At 38.5% G+C, this 16,082-nt stretch overlaps 1 long non-coding RNA gene across 1 annotated transcript; it reads right to left on the bottom strand.

The window, feature by feature from the left end:
• Positions 1-13,539: 13,539 nt before the first annotated feature.
• Positions 13,540-15,573, bottom strand: LOC131623682 (uncharacterized). Its single transcript, XR_009290283.1, has 3 exons — positions 14,680-15,573; positions 14,126-14,200; positions 13,540-13,862 (listed from the first exon to the last, which is right to left on the bottom strand). It is a non-coding gene; the product is annotated as an uncharacterized LOC131623682 (long non-coding RNA).
• Positions 15,574-16,082: the final 509 nt, after the last annotated feature.

Genomic DNA, 16,082 nt, shown 5'->3' with positions numbered 1-16,082 from the left:
CCTCCGTGTGCTCTATTCAATAAGTCAATAACCAAGCCATGTGGATGAATATTGAGTCATCTACGAACCTCCAAAGTTGCACCCTTGCCAAGTCACACACTGCCAAACGTATGGGCCACTCTCCAGGTCACACGCGATGCATTTCGTCAAGCAGTTGGTGTTCCATCTTTGAATCAATTTTTAAGAAGCTACAAGTGTTTCCAGGGCTCTAAGGAAACATCATCCTATTCTATCCCATGTCCTCTATCTAAGGGTCAAAGAAATATATCATTTGAACGCCTGGTTAAGGAGTTGAGGATGTGCAAAGTTGGTTACTCGCGAATGCTTGAATGGGCAAGTCAGGTCTGGCCCAGGTCCTCAAATGCAGGCAGTTGTGAACACATTATTTTGAGGTTTATTTTTCACGCACACGAAGACTTTTTTCGAGACAATCCTAACACCAACATCATTCCTCTCCACGTCTTCTTCACATTGATCATGAATTTGAGCCTATTAGTAACTCAATGAGAGAGATATGATAGCACAAACATGGCCATTCTAAATGTTTGCCAAAACAGTTTGCCATAGCCAAGTCAAAACATGTTGCCCCAAGTGACCATGCAAAGCCATGCAATGTTAATAAAAGTCACGTGGGGTATTTGCTCCAAATACACAAGCTTGTTCATTGAGCATGAGAGAATGATACACTACAGGACACTCCACCATAACTCTCCATGCGATCTCACCACCCTATATATATATTAAAAGCCTTCACAAACTCAAGGGCATACACTCTCTTTTCCCAGTTTTCACAAACCTCTCATTATTCTCTCTTCCCTCGCTTCACGATTCTCTCTTCACTCTCTCTACAAAAGAAATAGAGTTTGTTACACTTTGTAACAAACTTCTTCATCACTACCTAACCACCACAACTGTTTCTCTCTCCACCATCAACCACCACTCTCCTCCACCATCAACCACCTTCTTCCCCATCATCACTCTCCAACCACCACCACATCTTCAACCAACTTGCATCATCTTCCATCAAACTTCACAAAGCTTCAACACCAAGCTTCAGATTCACCACTTCACCATCCTAACCTCCATCATCATAGCCATTGCGCCAGCATCATACAAAGATCCAACTTCCATCCTCATCAGCATCGAGTTTCACATCTGAACATCACCTTCACCAAGCCTGTGCTCGTTCAGAGATTAAGATTGGATTCAGATCTTAAGCACCGTCATCTTCATCTCATTCAAGTGGTGAAGAAATCGTAGAGCTATATTTGCAACTTGATTCTAGAATCGTCAACAGGTAAGATTTATGAACCTCTCTGCATCTTAGATAATATGCCTGTGCATATCATATTCAATCTTATGAATCTTGAAGCGTTGATTTCGGTTTGTGCGTAATGATGTTTGTAAAAGCGTTTGAACCGCATGCCTGAGCTATGTACGTCGTAGAGATCACTTTGATATCATTAGTATACGTTTTGGTTGAGTTCAATGAAGTTAGGATTTTAGAAGCATGGCTCGGTTAGCATGCTAGAGGAGTAATCAGTCAAATCTAAGACCATATTTGTAATTAGTGTTGAAAACTGAGTGGAACGGTGTCGATTTCGTTAATTTCTGGAAATTAATGCGTTGCGCCGCCGTGAGACTGTCGGAGAAGACGGCCGGAGCCCTAGCTCCGGCGTCTGCATGTTCCTCATGGCTTCCTCCCGTTTGGCATTCGTGGCTGAGCCTTATTGGCTTTTATTTCCCATTTAGTGTGTTATTTTGTCTTATTCATATGATGGGGACAACATTGTGGCGTGTTATGATTGGCTGGGGAGTTTTTTTGTTTTATATGACTTAAACTTCACTTTGACCAATTGATATACTGTGTGTGCTAAATGTCATGTTTCATACATAAAAAAATACCATATGACATAAAAATAAAGGCTGAATAAATGGAATAAAAGGAAATGGGTGATGTAGTTGGGTCACGAGATCTTTGGGCTTATGAACATTTCTGGCAACACCCCTGCTTTGATAATGTACACGCTCCCTTGATGGATTGGGCCTGAGCGCCCCTGTTTCTCACACCCCCTGTTTAAGCCCAGAATTGCTGTTAATTGATTTTAGTTCATTAGAAAACTGCTAACACACCCCCAGGCAGTCTAGATTTCATTTTTCTTTTAATTTTTGTTTTCTTTTTACTTTTAGCTCATAATTCTTTTTTAAATCAAATAAAAATACATAAAAAATTGTTTTTAGATATGTTAGGTCAATTAAATAATTGCCTTGATTTTTGTTATTTTTTTCTAATTGTTTTAATCCTTTTAATAAATCTTTTCTTTTACAACACTTGAATATATTTTGTTTTAATATTTCCTTGTAAATAATCCTTTAATAGACTTAGGAATTGATTTTTAGTCTTGATTTTTTTGTATAGATTTAATCGATATATATGTGTTTGTGAATACCATTTACTCGTCATAGTTCTCAATTTTATTTTCCGTATATTGACTTCCCTTTATATATCACATGTGTAGTTTCTTTTAATAAATTGTATAGCTTTTATTATTTTGATTCCCTTGTATAGACAACTTAGATTAGAATTTAGAAATAGTTCCCTTCTCATTTTCTTTTTCTTTTCAACTTTTAAAATACTTAATAAATACCGACAAGGATCATACCGCTACTATTTTTCATAGTAGGAAAGAAATGATTGGGGCATAGGCCCCGATGTATGTTCTTTTCTACTTAGCGGAGAAGAAATGATTGAGGTGTGAGGCCTCAGTGTATTTCTTAACTGTTATTTAGAGAAACGATTGTGGCGTAGGCCTCGATGTGCATTCTCTAAATATTCACAAAAAAAGGAACTTCTTTTTGTATTTCTTTTACTTAGCGGAAAAGAAATGATTGAGGTGTGAGGCCTCGGTGTATTTCTTAGTCGCTATTTAGAGAAACGATTAAGGTGTAGGCCTTGGTGTGCATTCTCTAAATACTCAAAGAACAAAAGCTTTTTGGTATGATATAAGTCATAGATAAATCCCCTTAAAAAACACCAATCAAAAACGCATAAAACACTAATAAATGATCAGATTTAAAACAAAGTGAGGAAGTGATGCGAAGCCTTGTAGTAGGTTTTCGTCATCATGGAATTACCCTAAAAGACACAAACCAATTATTTCTTTTTCTCTTGCCTCGTTGACACCTAAGGGCACTGTTAGTTCCGCTCGATCGCATCGTAGGTCGTCCCTTATGCAAGAGTGCGAACGTTAACTCCGCCCAACTAAAAAACACAAAACAAACAGAAAATCTTGAGCCGAGCTACGGTAACTCTGATTCCTGAAAAGGATACGTAGGCAGCGGGGTAGGGCCCGTGCGAGTACAATTCTTTATTTTCCCTACATTCTGCATTCATTCGCATATAGACATAGACATAGTACACACCCTTTAGACAGAAGCAAACATAGGTGGATACCATCGAGTACGATGGGTGCGAGGGGTGCTAATACCTTCCCCTCGCGTAACCGACTCCCGTTCCTAGATTCTCTGGTCGAAAGACCTTGTTCTTACCCTTTGTTAGGTTTCCTGGTATTCCTTTCCCTTATGGGATAAATATATTGGTGGCGACTCTGTTCATTTTTCGCGAGCGTGCGACAGCTGGCGACTCTGCTGGGGATGTTGATAGACCTGTGCTGGTCCATTCTTAGCGAGTCGATCCTAGCCTTTGTTTGTTTCTTTTATTGGGTGTTTATTTATTTGTTTATGTGTTTACATTGTGTATATATGATTGTATATCATGTTCATTTCCTATTTGCATATCATGTTTACTTTCCGCATGCATCTGGACTATATTATGGGTCCCCGTGGGGGGCACATATTTTCTCTCTGTTTGCAGGTTGGGTGGGATGATTCTATGAGGTAAAAGGCCCAATACCCAGGCCATGAGTGATACCTTAGGAACTAGGAACAGAGTGGCCATGACGGACAGAAGACGTATGTCTGATTGATCCGGTCATGTATCCACGGGCAGAGCTTGGTTGAAAGAGGCAATATCGTATGATTACGCCTACTTTCAATCCTCTGTTGACTTTCTTTAACCTACCTTGACCTAGATTCACCTGTGAGTGGGGAGGGATATACATGACAGGTATCGTTGGTGACTATTCTGTTCTGTTGGGGACTGTTGTTCTTATGGCTGTGTGGTACCAATGCCGGACCTTTGATCTTATGACATCCGATTCTGCTCAGAGACAACACAACAACTCTCCCACGTCGGGGGAACCTCCATTGCATCATTTTCATCATGGCATATTTAATTTCCAAAAAAAAAAAAAGAAGAGAAGAAAAGATGTAATAAAAAAAAAGAAAAAAAAAGGAAAAGAAAAAATAGTATTATCTCTCATATGCATGCCATTTTTCAGGGTATCTGAGGTTATTACTTTTCATTCAGGATGGCTAACAACGTGACCGCTACCAGAGAAGCTACAAGGTGTACTCACACTTACAGTTTCCATCGTGAAGGCATGATTCAGTTAAGACAGTTGGGTGGATTGATTACTGGTCATAATAAAACTGTGTTCACTGAGAATTACGGAAACATCTTGACTCTTTTGTACTCACATGTCGACGAATGGGCATTATCTACTCTTCTCCAGTTCTATGATCCCGACTTGCGTTGTTTCACCTTCCCAGGCTATCAGTTGGCTCCCACTCTCGAGGAGTACTCTCACTTTCTCAATATCAAAATTCAACGCAAGGTTCCTTTTGTTTGTGTCCCAGAAGAGCCTGATTTGGATTACATTGCCAACGCTCTTTATTTGAGCATAGGAGACGTTCATGGAAATTGGAAGAAGAATGGTAACGCTCATGGTTTCTATATGAGTTTCTTGATTGAAAAGGCCCAAGAGTCGGCTAACAAAAAGATGTGGGAAGCTTTCAACGCCCTTCTGGCCATTTTGATTTATGGGATCCTGATGTTCCCTAACATTCACAAGTTCGTTGATCTGGCCGCTATATGTCTTTTTGTGGATAAGAATCTGGTCCCTACTTTGCTAGCCGATACGTACTATTCCATTCATTCTCGATATGGAAAAGGAGGAGCCATATGAAATTGTTTGCCGTTGTTATACACCTAGTTTAAGTCCCACCTACCTGCAAGTGGTCCTTTCGTTACTTCTACTCAAAAGTGGTCTCAAAAGATCATGGGGCTTACAGCAAACGACATTGTCTGGTGTCATATCGGAATGAGCATAAAGGAAGTTATAACTAGTTGTGGTACTTTTGACAATGTTCCCCTCATAGGAACGAAAGGTGTTATCAATTATAATCCTAAGCTAGCGCTGCGTCAGTTGGGTTTTGCACTTGAGGACAAGCCTTTGGACAAAGAGATATTCGAATCTGTTTTCTTTGAGAAGGGAATCGATCCAAAGGGTCTAGAAAAAGTGAGGAGCGCCTGGAATAGCATCCATACTGTAATACGGTGAACTGACTTTTATATCGAAATGTCGCGGTAAGCAAGAGTCGCCACCGACTTTTATTTTATCCAAACAAATTCAGAAAGGCAAAAAGAAACAGAAAAAAACCTTTTAAGAAAACTGAGTTCGGGGGGTAATTTATGCAAAGGGAAGGTGTAAGGCACCCTTTGCATCCATGGTTTTCCATGGGCTCTTAATTGCTTTGCTTGCTCGTTTGTTTAGAAAATGTAGATGAAAGAGATAGGGACTTTAGCTTGTGAATAAGCGTTGCCCTTTTGAAAAATTATGAGAAAGAATATAATAAAAAGGTTTGAGCATTGCAAGGCAATTAGGGGCAATTACCTTAAACTCAGATGATAGGTCTCTTTTTAGCCTTTCAGAATGAAAGGGTCTATCCTTGCCATAAGAGGGCAGGAAACCTTTCGTTTGGAGGTTGAAGGGTCGTCGAAGCATCCTTTGCCATAAGACTGTCCCATGCCATAGAGGGGCAGGTAGTCTAAGGCAAGGACCAGAATAAGCCATCTTTCGTAGGCAGCCAGAAGATACCTCAGCCTTTTTCGTAGGCAACATCCGAGGGTCGAGGTCATTTGTGTATCGAAGGCAGCATCATTAGGGTCGTGACCTTTTTATCGAGGCAACATGGCTGAGGTATCCTCGAATTCGAGGGACGCGGCTTATTCTGCAAAAACACAAAGGCAACAGGCAACAAGGCAACAGGCAACAGGCAACAGAGAGGGTTACCCAAAAAGCGGCAACAGGCAACAGAGAGGGTTACCCAAAAAGCGTGCGTGTGTGCATCAATCACGTGGTTCAGTTCAGTTATTTATCTTATAATTAGTTATTCTAATTCAGTTTAAGGCTTGCACTCCCTAAGATTACTAACCACGCAATATATAATAATATAAAGCAATAAAAGGGGCGGGAAATTGTAACCAGCGGATCCCTTATCAGGGTTTGACACAAGTAATAATAATAAAAAAAGCATAAAATAAAATGAGGTTTAGGGTTACCAATGACGTAGCTTTGGCATTTGACAATCCCTGAAAGAAAAAGAAAGAAAAATGGCAAACCAAAAGAGGGTGAGTGCATTATCGGTTCGGGAACAATTAGGGTTAACCCCAATAAAATAAAAGATAAGTAAATTAATAATGAATAATAAATAATACTTAGCTTTGATTTGGATTTGATCTGATATGGTTAGAGTCGGAGGTTGCTTTTGGGGTTGACCCTGAAAGGCAAGGCAGAAAGAGAGGGTGAACGCAAAGCGAACCCTAAAATAAAATAACATAACTAAAAATTCAAATTGAATTTAGAAATAAATTACTTAACTTTGGGGTTTGTCGAAGGCGCGCACTCGAGGCGAATCATGTTGCTAACCCTGATCATGCACAAAAGAAAATAAAAATCAGTGTATGGCATGATCTCGTAAAAATTGATTAGGGTACGAATTGAAATAAAAAAAACCACGAATGATTTAATTAATTATTGGTCTTGCGACCTAATTATTTAAATCGGGATCAAAAAATTAGATCGGAAGCAAAATAATTTCTTTATGAGTTAAATAATATATGTGTGAATTTTTAATTTAAATAGAATTACTACAATTCAAATAAATAAATAGCATTTTAATAAAACAAACCAATTTAAATAATTAAATAAAAGGAAGGGAATAAATTATAAAAAATATGAATGGATAAGTATATATAAAAAAAAAATTAGGTTTTATGAAATATATGTATAATTTTTTTTAAAAGATAAAAATAAGAAGAAAAGAAGAAAAAAAACAATAATATATATATATATGTTAAAACGTGGCTGTGTAAAAAAACAAAAAAAAATTGGGAACTTAACTTTTTGATCCGGTACGGCGCGCGCTTGAAGTCTACGGTGCGACCTCGCTTCAGGATGCGTTGGATCATCTGGGAGAGCGAACGAATGGCCCAGATGCTGAGGGAACACCATAACGCGTGTTTCATAACGCGTGCGATCCACCTGTACCAGCTTCCCAAAACACGCGCGCGAAATTTGAATCTGCCCAATCAGACTGCGCCATGCAGTCATCTTCTCCAAGAGCAACCTGCAACTAATCCTTTTACAGCGCTTTTTTGCTCGAAGCGCTATAAAAAACCTGCATCTCAAAACTAAAAATAGCGAATAGGGCTAAAACGCAACGGAAATTTGGCGGACCTCCATCAATGTGATCGTATGATCCTTGCGAACCTGGCTATGGCATTACTTTAACCTAATTTTGCTTGTATAAAAAAAACCTAAATTGAAACCAAAACCCTAATAATGGCATATCGCTCCAAACGGCACGATAACACGTATAAACCTCCAGAATCGATCATTACACCATAATAAACACAAATATATGGATTAAAATTAATGATGATGCGTGAATTTGCAGAATCGATTCAATTTAAGTTTTGGTTAAAAGTGACTTACAGTGCTCGATTCTGGAAGATTTGTGACTCGAAAGTGATTGAGGATCGTTCAGTGTTCTTCAGGGATCCTATTGGAAGCAATAAAAGTCCTTGAATTGGCATGTAATGTAGAATTGATACTTGAGGTTTTTTTGGAGAATTTTTGATTCGGATTATGAGTTTTGTGGCTGCAAACTTCGTGTCCTTAGGATCTGAATAGCTTGTGTATATATACTAGAGTGATTAGGGCAAGAAAAACTGATCAAATCTTCTTTGAATCTTGTATTTGCATATTAAGAAAATTTGATTGAAATCTCTTATGGAAACTTTCTTAATTTGCTCAATTTCAATCTATTCTCTCCAAATATCATTTGCACGAATTTGTAATGATTATATGATATATTTGATGATCAAAATAGATCCAAATCATACTTTTTATGAAATATTTGATTTTCTTCTAATTTATATGATTTTAATTCTTTTTAATTAGAATAAAAAATCAAAATAAATCAAATTAATCACATAATTTCGTGGCAAAGGGATTTTGGGCTCTTGAATACTTGGGGACCAGGGTTGAAGCAAAATTTCTTAGGCCCATTTGCAAAAATACTTGAATTCCTTCACATTTTCCCCTCCAAAATAGTCCAACTTTGACAAGGCCTATCTCTCTCAATATTTGAGGTATGGAAGTGTTCTAAGACATTTTAGAAACCTTGGAGAGTTCTCTAACCAGTGTCTTTGGTCTCATATCAAAATTATTCTCCATTTTCATTTTATGTCCTTTTGAAAAAAATGTCTTTTTGTTGACTTTTAAAAAGGACCTATAATGTCTGAAGCCATATCTCATTGACCTATGAGCTCTGATTCTTGGACCATTGGATAGAGGAATGAATTCTCTTCAAAATGAGCTTCGGTGGGAATTTTTCTGATGAAGTATGAATATTTGGTGAATTTTCAAAGTTTGGTTGACTTTTTTAGTTCATGCCCAAAATAGTAACTCTTGACTTTTGACTTCTCTGATCTTTCCTTGCATCATCATGATCAACCCTTGATCAAATGATGATTTTAGGGTTATGAGGATGTTGTTGACCAAATATCTTGAACTTTGACTGTATTTTGACTTGAAATGACTGTTTTGCCCTTGAGAGTCGACTGTTGACCTAATCAAGATTTGAGGGACTAAATTTGTTCTGTTTGACTTGAAACTTTATATGGAGATGCTTTGGGATGTTGGTGACCCTATGGAACCACCTTGAACCATTGATTCAATGATTTTCCATCGAATTAATCAAACCCTAGTTCAGAGCTTCTGTATAGGAGAGTGTGTTTTGGAACTTTGTGTTTTGATTTGATTTTGTTTGTGGAAAATGACCTGGGAAAATTTTGGGGTATGACAGTTGCCCCTGTTCAATTATCTTAAACCTGAAGATATAGAGTGGTCTGCACGCCGATCGGTATCTGAAGGTGGAAGATGATTGAACACTAGAATACCAAGAAATTTGCCCTAGTTGAAGTAGGGGCTTTTGTCGGAGATGGGCTTTAAAGATGCCATCCGGTAGTTGAAGTTTGAGAAATGTTGTTTGCGCGTTGATCGTGTCATTACCGTTCGTAGTAGATGAATTAGATCTTTTGGAGAGATAATCGTGTCTACATCGTTCGTGATGATAGAATTAGACTCTCTTGTCGTGTCAGCACCGTTCGTAGTAACTGAATTAGACCGTGGACGTCATTGATCGTATCTACACCGTTCGTGATGATAGAATTAGACCTCTGAAATTTGATCGTGTCAGTACCGTTCGTAGTATCTGAATTAGATCTTCTGTCGTGTCAGTACCGTTCGTAGTAGCTGAATTAGACTGAGAAGGTCAGTGATCGTGTCTACACCGTTCGTGATGATAGAATTAGATCTCTGAGAGTTGACCGTGTCAGTACCGTTCGTAGTAACCGAATTAGATCTTTTGTCGTGTCAGTACTGTTCGTAGTAGCTGAATTAGACTTTGAAAGTGATCGTGTCATTACCGTTCGTAGTAACCGAATTAGATCTTTTGCCGTGTCAGTACTGTTCGTAGTAGCTGAATTAGACTTTGAAAGTGATCGTGTCATTACCGTTCGTGGTAAATGAATTAGATCTTCGAGCGTTGATCGTGTCAGTACCATTCGTAGTAGCTGAATTAGATCTTGGAAAGTTGGAGATTTCGTTCATTTGTCGGTACCTGTATTCTGAAAAAGGTAAGGTTAATCTTTATGCAATGTCATGATGCATGGGTTATGTAATGAATCCCTCAAAATAAATGAGAGCTTTTGCATGTTATGTATGAGTTCATTATGAGGTAATGTATGCAATGTATGAATATGTTTATGACATATGATATGTGAATATGATTTATGTTGTCTTTGATTAAGGAAGTAGATCTTTATGTCCTTGTAATTGTACTGTCTGATCTTGTCTTGAAGATGCTCAGCTGGGAATTTATGATTTCTGCTTGGAGATGATCAGTGACTTGATGTTCCCTGATTGGTGATAAAGATATTGATAAATCATGTTAGAGGAGAGCGACAGTGTTGAAGATGTAAACTCTGTTGGGCAGCCATGTCTTTATCGGGAGCGTTTGAAGATATCTTCTTAATGATTACTCTGTGGGGATATGATCTTGTGAACCCGGCTTTGTGGGGAGACATGGGTGAAAGTTGCCCCCAGTATTATAGTAACTACTACTCGATTTAGGACACGTTACTTAAAATGTCAAACTGGACTTGTATAGATTTGCCCCAGTTAGCAGGAACTTTGGAAAGATTCGCCTTGCGAGGACTTTATAAGATGTGCACTTTAGGAGACATGCCCCTAGTAATCATATGCCCAATATGATGTCCTATGTTGGTTGAGAAGTAGCTTCAGATCTTCTGATTATTTTGGCATCCTTGAGAGATTCTCGGAATCTTGACTTGATTGCCCCAGATTGTTTGGACAAATAGTTTGAAACCCACTTGAGGTGTATACCTTTGTTTGTTTGGCTTTTGAGAGATTCTTATAATCTTGACTGGATTGCCCCAGATTGATTGGGCAAAGCATGCTATGCCCCTTGTATACGTACGAGACATTGCTTCTCGGAGTAATCTTGTCTGTTGGGATAACTTTTAGTCATTAGTCGTACCATGTGCAAGTTCTTTTTGATGCTAGCATTTGAAATTATGTAGCAGAATATGTTTAATAATGAATTCATGAGATGCAATGCATACATTTGTCTTGAGTTTTGAAAAAACATTAAAACAAGAGATGTAAAAGCGTGATATTCGTAAAAACATGTTATTTGTAATAATGTGATGTTTGTGAAAAACAGGATATCAACTTAACATTTGTAGTAAACTTTAAGGAGTCGGGATACCCTTTTGGTGACAGTATGCTTTTGAACTAACCATGCTTCAGTTAGGACTTTCAAGGGTTGTAATGTGGCTTGGTTCACGGTTTAAGAAACAAAGGATAAAGGCTCAAAATTTGATTGTACCCACCCCCTCTTCGTGATGATCTTCAATCCTAAGCTCAGTTAATTTCAACTTATGCATTCAGGTTCCAAGAGACTTTTAGATTTGTACCTTTGATGATGATGATGGTTCACCAGTAAAGAGAACCTTTGAGATGACAGTTACTTCTTCCTTTTGGTAGTCACAACATTGTGTTGTTCGGGAATTTATTGACTTCTCTGTTTTCATCTTTTTGATATCCCTAACTTTTGCCTGAACTGTTTATTTTTGAGATTACAGTCAGCGGGATGCCTTGATTTTCGCCTAAGTCACCTTTTTGATTTTTGACTTAGCAGGCTTTTCTTTGTATATATGTTTTTCATTTTTTCTTTGAAAGATGTTAACTGTCTTGCTTAATGATTGATGAACCATCATTGTCTTTTGATTGACATCTCCAAAACTGCTAAGATGTACCAGGCTCTGGAAGAACGCCTTAAGGCTATTGAAGTTGCTAAAACTTCAAGTTTCAACACTGCTGCCTTGTGCCTGGTACCTGGGATGGTTATTCCCCCAAAATTTAAGGTGCCAGATTTCGATAAGTACAAGGGGGTCACCTGCCCAGAGACTCACCTTCGTTCCTACTGCCGTAAGATGGCCGCTCATGCTGAGAATGAACCATTGCTCATGCACTTCTTTCAGGATAGTCTCACTGGGGCCCCGTTGGAATGGTATATGAAACTTGAGAGGGTTAATGTCAGTACTTGGAGAGAACTTGTTGATGCCTTCTTGAAACAATACCACTATAACACTGCTATGGCTCCCAGCTGCGCCCAGCTTCAAAATATGGCACAAAAGTCTGAAGAATCTTTCAAAGAATACGCCTAGAGGTGGCGCGAACTTGCCGCTCGAGTTCAACCTCCTCTCCTCGACCGCGAATTGATTGATCTGTTTATGGGTACTCTGAAAGGGCCGTATCTTCAGCACATGGTTAGTAATACTTCTCCTTCCTTCTCAGATGTGGTTATCATTGGTGAACGGGTTGAGAACTGCGTTAAAGCTGGTACCATCCAAGGTGTTACTAGTCCTAGCAATTCTAATGGCAATGGTAAAAAACCATACTCCGGATTTGTGAAGAAGAAAGAAGGTGAAACCAGCACTGCTTCAGTTGACCAAGGTCGAACTCCTGTATACTCTGCTGTTCCACCTCCTTACTACCCAATGCCTTATGTTGTTCCCAATCCGTATATCCCTCAGGCGTACGCTGCTGCACTTCCACAACCATGGGTGGCACCTAAATAGCCTTTCATCCCACAACAACAAGTTGTTGCCCCTCAGAATCGTCAACAAAATCCTATGCCTCAAGGTCAAAGAGCTCCACAAAGGCAAAGATACCCTGAAAGGCGTATAGATCCGGTTCCGATGCCATATGCCCAGCTTCTTCCCCAGTTGCTTGCTGGTCAGTTGGTACAACTCCGTGAAATGGGTCCTCCACCTAGCCCTCTTCCCCCAGGATATGATGCCAATGCTCGTTGTGAGTTTCATTCGGGTGCTCCAGGCCATACGATTGAAAAGTGTAGAGCATTAAAGTACAAAGTTCAGGATCTCCTCGATGACAAGATTATTTCATTTGCTCCAATTGGTCCTAATGTGCAGAACAATCCTATGCCTCCCCATGCAGGTGCAACCAATGCTGTTGAATTGTGTGACGAACAGGTCCTGGTAACTGATGTTAGTGAGGTTAAGATGCCGCTTGCAACTTGTTGCACCCCAAAATTTGCCCATCTAATTTATTTCTAATTGGCTTATAGTTTCTCATTCATTTGCATTAGGTCATCAATACATTGTACATTCATTTGATCAATAATCAAGCATAGGATCAAGATTATGGAGAATAATCAGAGTTTCACTTAAAGGCTTGGGTTATTTCTCGACATCAAGGGTTATTGGATTCAGTTCATCAATGGAGGATTAGTCATGCTATTATGGATGGTGTGAGTCATTGTCTTAGAATCTCTTTCAAATGACTTGGACATGGAGCATGTGTCATGATTAGCATTAATAATTAACATTGATCATCTTGAGGATGGAAATAATCGAAGAGCACTTATCGAACTTATGAATATGCCAAAAAGAATTTTGAGACGAGTGCAACATGTATTGGGCAAAGACAATACCGGAAGCTCGATTATTTGGCTATAATCATATTGGAAATTCAATTTATTCATACTTCAAACGGTGTTCATGACATTGATTTAAGGGAAAAAGAGTTTGAATTTTTGTTTGAAGAAAGTAATCACTCTCCTGCCATGACATCAATTCATACAGATTTCTAATGAATAACTTCAAGACAAAGTTCATTTCCAAACCCCATTCTACACTTAATTCAAGTTTCTATCCATTAAAAATTAAAAGAAAACTAAGTCTCTACTGCAGCTTCAAGATCCCTCCATTCTCCAAGTTCTTCAAGGTTTCCGCATCTTCATCTTTCTAACCATGCCATGCCACTTGGATCATAACTTGCAGCTTCCTACACATACAACATTGGCACAATTTAAAATAAGAATTCAAAGCATCATAGGTCATATTTATTTACAACCAATCACATTCAAGTCAGCAACAATCGTTCCGATCTAATCATCGAGAAAATTCAACTCAAACCAAACAGAGATTAACCACTTGTATTGTCACATACTTCAGTTCGGTTCAGGAACATTACAACCGTATATTAATCCACATTCAGAACACCGCCCATTCATACACAAGGCATAACTCAAAACCATACCAAAATACCTGTAACACTCAAATAGCATAGCTATGCAAACAGAAGTGAAGCCATGTCCTCCGCATACCGATTTATATCCAGAACTGCCAAAATAACATACACCAGAAGTCAGCATCTGCAATCAGTTCAAATTCAAGAAAACAGTCCCATATTCACAACCATAAACATTCAGCATTTAACATCCATACCATTCAAACTAATCCTAACTTTTCTAACGAATTTCACTAACAACCAAGACATCAAGAAACCATATAACCTATTCATAAACAATTCCATACATTCATAAACAGCAGCCACTTCACAATATCAATCATTCCAATCAATCCCTATTAACAATCCAGACTCATACTCATACATACACACTTCCCATTCAAATTAAGCTATAACCAATTCAGTTTTAACATTTAACTACCAAAACAGAATCCTAACCAACTTAACAACCTAACTAACTAACCTACCATTTGGTAACAGAATTATCTCACTAACCGATTCAGTTATAAGCATAACAGAAAAGCAATTGCAAGAGATGAAGAACAGATGAAAATCAGAGAACAGAACTAACCTTCAACTTCTATAAAGTCAGAGCTTGCTCCATCACTTGAGCTCTCTCGATTCATTCCAGCTGCTCCCTTAAATTCCTCCACCATTTTCTTATAACCTCCATTCTCATTCAATCCCTGGATTCTCCATCATCTTCATCACTTCACACCTCAATTCATCTTCTTCATTCCTTCAACCATTCACCATATCTTCATCTTCAATCCACACAAAATCAGAAGAACCTTCAAGAACACCACGGCTCTTCGCCATCGTCAATCCACACCATCTTCACATTCTTTCATCCTCTTCAATCACCTTCGACATCACATCTTCAATAATCTTCAAGAACGAAAATCCAACCACATCATCACATCTCTGCCGCAAATAACAAGCATCATATCTCAACACTGTTGCTACCCTGTGAGTCTCACCGTGAATCTCGCACACCATCGCAAACCTACAAAAAGAAGTTCAGCACAAACAAATCGGTGAATCCACAAAATCGCAACACCAACGCATTCGATCTGCCTCAAGTCCGATACGCCAGTTCCTTCGCCTCTATTCTTCCTCTGAAAACTTCAGTCATCTGCCACCACGCCACAACCATGATCTCAAGCGCATAGTAGAAGAAGAAGAAGAAGAGGTTCGAATGGTCGGAGCGTGATCGTGCTAAGCAATCGATTGAGGACGAAGATGAGTGGAGAAGGCCACGATTAAGATCAGAATCAAAGAGGTTGATGGATGAAACCACAATCGGAGAAGACGAAGGAGTCACCACCGCACCTGGCCGTCACCGTCGATGCCAAAGTTCTTCGGCCGTTTGCTCTTGAGTGCGAAGAGGGAAGAGCGTGAAACGCGAAAGGTCACAAACTCTTGACCTAATTCCCTTCTTCTTTTTATTTATTTTATTTTGCTATTGAATTGATGTGTTAAATTGACATTTTGTTGGATATAAAGTTTTTTATTAACTTCTGTCAAAAAAATAAAAATAAAAGTTTTTTATTAACTGAGACATAAAGATGAAGATTAATCAGGTTTAACATAAGGTTTTAATGTGGTTAATTGATTCATTTGATAGTCTGAATCCATAGCAATCCTGGGCCGAGTTATGATCACACTCCTAATTGCCCAATACCTCACTTTTTGGCTGAAAACATAATCAATACAAAAACAAAACTCTGTTGGGCTATCCTGGTTGGACCCTGCGCCCAGTTACTCTTCACAATCCCATTTTCACTGTTTACCCCCCCTGTTTATATCTTTTATTTAGGCTTAATTAGTTTTTTTTCATCAATTTCTTTTAGGTGATAAAATACTATTTTTCTCCTACTAACTTTGGACTTTAGTACTAGTTTTTGACATTAAAAATAATCAATAAAAATATTAGTTTAGGCTTGTATTCTTTTAATTCATTCGCTTAATTAA

Source organism: Vicia villosa, linkage group LG1 (assembly GCF_029867415.1).
Source record: "Vicia villosa cultivar HV-30 ecotype Madison, WI linkage group LG1, Vvil1.0, whole genome shotgun sequence".
Lineage (NCBI taxonomy): Eukaryota > Viridiplantae > Streptophyta > Magnoliopsida > Fabales > Fabaceae > Vicia > Vicia villosa.
This window is presented reverse-complemented; position numbering and strand designations above follow the sequence as displayed.